Here is a 4,340-nt window from a genome sequence, read left to right on the forward strand (position 1 = left end):
ATATAAGGGAGTTTTTCCAATTTAAGTGACATTATTCGAAATGGGATTATTTATTCAATTTTATTCAGAGTCGCCACTTGGGATGGTTTGTTTTCTGGTGTCCCAAGTCACCGGTTTATTTTAAATCCCAAATCGAGGAAAACTTCGACTTTCCTTTTGAAGTCTGCGAACCAGAAATTCTGAATAAGGAATTCTGTTAACCCGGGGGAAGGTGTTAGGCACCCCCGGATTCCGTGGTTCTAGCACGGTCGCTTAAACTATTACAATTGGTCTATTATCTGATTTTAATATATGTTCAACCTATGGTGCAATTTTAAGTTATTTACCGCTTTTAATTAAATTTAAGGAAGATTGAACGTCGTCTAAAACATGTCTTTGGATCGCGTCACATGAAATGCACCCGCAATCCGAAACATATTTTATTCAACGTTTTAGGATTTGGATTTGGGTCACATGAAATGCACACCCCAGTTAAGGAAGGTAGTATTATTAAATAACGCGCCTAAAGCAACTAACGCGTTGTTAACTTTGCGAGCGCCATGAAAATTCGCTAAATGGCACGCCTCGAATTCTAAGTATTTTAAAAAAAGGAAATAATTAAAAAAGGGTCTTGCATTTATGATTTTATTTGGCGCGGCGCACCTCAATTCCCTTTTTAAAGGATGTCCTAACTAAAATTCAGGAGGGCCATAACTATTTGGTGTCATCTAAATATGGCTCACCTCAATTATTAATAGTCTAATTGATGAATGCTAAAATCAAAGAATTATTTATTTCAAGAAGAAACTAACTGGGGACTTATGCGAGCCTAGGAGCAATTGGGCAAAGGGGTTGACCCATATCCAATCGTGAAGACGGCCCAATAGAGGAGAGAATGGTTCAAATTCCAAGCGGAAGGGAATGTCCAGTTTTGGGCCCAAAGATGAGCCCAATTTCAGCTCCTCAATATGTCTGAGTGCGGGGACTCAATATTGAGTCTCTAAAGCCATCAACCAACGACATTCAACAAAGAATAGAATAAAAGACTCTTAATACTGAATCATGCTACCCATTTAGCCATACAACAAACATCCAAGCTAATTTAAACCCAACGATATTGCTAATTAAACACAAAATTTCAAGCTGGATTCAAATGGCTAATTCCAAGGATACCATATGCAGAAACACACAAACCATGCCATGACTTTGAAAAATAGAGCGATTAAGGATTTACTTCTTAATAACCACATGACATATGACTTTAGAAATCATTTTTTGTGCTTATCAATAGGCAGTCTTAAACAAACTCGTATGGACAGAACTTCATACAGTAACCAATAGCACTTCCCTTTTTAGCTAAACTAAAATACAGATTATATAAAAGCATCAACTGATTGCAGCTAAAATCAAGTAAACTTCAAAGATATATCAACCTAAAACAATTAAACTAAAATAATGCTATTTGTTGTTATTAAACTTAAACAGATTCTGAATCGAAGCAACACATCTAACAGTCCAAACAGTCTGAGTTGTTAAACTTAAATAGATTCAAATCCACACAACATCAAACATGAAGATGAATAAATAGAGTCCATTGTTTACTTATCAATACAGATCCAACATACCACATCCAGTCATTTTACACACCCAAATTCAAAGGAAGAGACCCCAGCTAACATCTATTGCTTGAAATCTAACTATAGAATATGAAACAGTAAAAAGGAGAAAGGAAATTCAGCTTCAAATAACATCTCCATTTAACAAAACTTCAAGTCTATTACATGTTCAGCAATCAGCCCTCAATCATGAGCTAAGAATGTACCTGGAAGTTTGAAAGAAAACAGGGGTGAATAATCAGCACATACACAGCAGGAATCAGCAACAAGCAGCTAACCAAAACAGCTCAACCCCAGGAATGATGCATAATAAACCCAAGTTTAAAAACTGTTGAACAACCAAACAAACCAGCCAAACTTTAAACCAAAGCTTTTGACGAACAAGTTCAAGTCATTTCTCACTCGGATGAATTCAAACAATTTCAGAAGTGGAAAAGGGATAAAATCACTGAAAATTTAATGGAACAGTAGCTTTTTCTTCAATTCTCAGCTGTCTCTCTTTTTGCAGGATTTTTAGCTCTTTTAATTCTCTAGGTTCTATTAGGTCTCTCCTCTCTAAATTGAGCTGCAAGTAACTATGCCTTTATAGGCAAGTTACTAGGGCAGCCCCCAAGAGTTTTGTTTTGCAAATTAGTCCTTTTTCAGCTTTTCTTTTTGCTACCTAGTCCTAATTTTATGACTTGTTTTCCAAGTTATCATCTGAAATTTAATTATAAGCCCTTGCTAGAATCTTCTAGGGGTTTCTTAGGTGGTTACTGCAAGATTCCCTGAGTACATTACCTAATATACCCCCTAAACCCCTGAAATTACCCTTGAGTCTCAGGTGAGTTATGGGTCAAGTTGACCCTGGGCTGACCCATTAGACGACTAGCCCAATACTGAACTTCAGTCAGAAACACAATTGGACCAAATAAAAGTGAAATAGGCAGAAAACAAAAACAATTCGATTAATTTGGATATTCAACTAATGAACAAACAACTAATGAAAGTGAAATTAAAATAATAACATCCTAATCAAATAGAAGACAATTTCTTTCAAACTCTAAAATCGGGAAAGCAAGAGAGTTCGAAAGAAGAGGGAAGAAATAGATACACAGAAGAAAATATGAACAAATAGACAAAAATGAACAAAAATAATACCTAAAACCAAGCTAAGAGCCGATTTGACCAATTCTTGAAGGGCTTCTCCAAATTTTGGACCGGAATAACCTTTAATCGTGTGTTTTCATATGAAAACACACGAATAAGGGTCACTACAGTCTAAAATCCTCCGCAGACTCGTCGATTTGGACTTTGAGATTTCTAGGTTTGTCCCTTTCAAATCTAGATTCGAGGGGCTCCACGAAGATTCGAGGGTAATGGTTGGGTATTTGGGATGAGGAGGTCATGGTGGTCATTTGGTGTTGATTTGGTGGGAAAAGGGGTTGGCGCCGCCGGCGGGTGGTGGTGGAACCAAGGGCGGCGCCCTAGGGTTTGGATATTTGGGGGTTTTTAGTGAGATTTGAGGGAGGCGGTGGTGGCGTGGGTATGAGGGGGAGGAGATGAAGCTCTGGTGAAGATTTGGGGTGATTTAGAGACTCGCCGCCGGCGGAGACGATTTCCGGTAGGCGGCGTGCGGTGGTCTTAGGGCGGCGTTACAGGGGAGGGGATTGGTCTCTGATGTGAGGAGGAGAAGAGAGATCAGGGGGGTCACGTTTGGACAGTTAAATAGTATGTGACCCCCTAGTTCTCATTCGTTAGATCTACAAACCTCGACGGTTGAGATTAACTAGGGGGCAAAACGGGGCCGTTTTGGTTATTAGGTGGGGAGACCGGGTTTTGACGCGGGATTGGGCTGGGTCAGGTGGTTTTTGGACGGGTTTAAGGGGGAATTTGGTTTGGGCTGGGGCATTAAATCAAAGACTGGCCCAAATTTAAACTTTTTCCTTTTATTCCTTTTTATCTTTTTCTTTTCAAATTAAAACAAAACTAAAATTAAACCTTAAAACTAAATTAATTAACAATATAAACTAATTATGCCTCATAATATTTACAAAAATTAGTTAAGTCCCAAATTGAAAGCAAAAATGTAATGAATTCGAAAAATTAAAAGTAAAAATGCAAAGAGAGCTATTTTTGTTATTTTCTTTCATTTTTTGTAATATTAAATAACTAATTATCTTAAAAAGTAGAAAATTAGGTCCTAAATGCAAATGCGCTATTTTTGTATTTTTTATTGAATTATATAAATTAAACCTAAAGCACACAAAAAACTGCAAACAAAACACAAAAATTATGCAATTAATTCCTAAAAATCAAATAATTAAAGGAAAAATCCTAATTTTAAGAATCCTGTAGGAGTAAATCATGCGAGGCAAAAATCACGTGCTCACAGGCGCCCACCTGGAGAACAGGGAATACATTCAAGTCAGCAGTCGGGAGCCCACCTAGAGAACAGGGATTACAATTCAAGTCAGCAGTGAGGAGCCCACCTGGAGAACAGGGAATACATTTCAAGTTCAGCAATCAGGCGCCCACCTGGAGAGCACGGGAATACAATTCAAGTCAGCAGTCAGCAACCCACCTGGAGAACAGGGAATACATTCAAGTCAGCAGTCAGGAGCCCACCTGGAGAACAGGGAATACATTTCAAGTTCAGCAATCAGGAGCCCGCCTGGAGAGCATGGGAATACATTCAAGTTTAGCAATCAGGAGCCCGCCTGGAGAGCATGGGAATACATTTCGAGTTCATCAATCAGGAGCCCG

Source organism: Nicotiana attenuata, unplaced genomic scaffold (assembly GCF_001879085.1).
Source record: "Nicotiana attenuata strain UT unplaced genomic scaffold, NIATTr2, whole genome shotgun sequence".
NCBI classification, from domain to species: Eukaryota; Viridiplantae; Streptophyta; class Magnoliopsida; order Solanales; family Solanaceae; genus Nicotiana; species Nicotiana attenuata.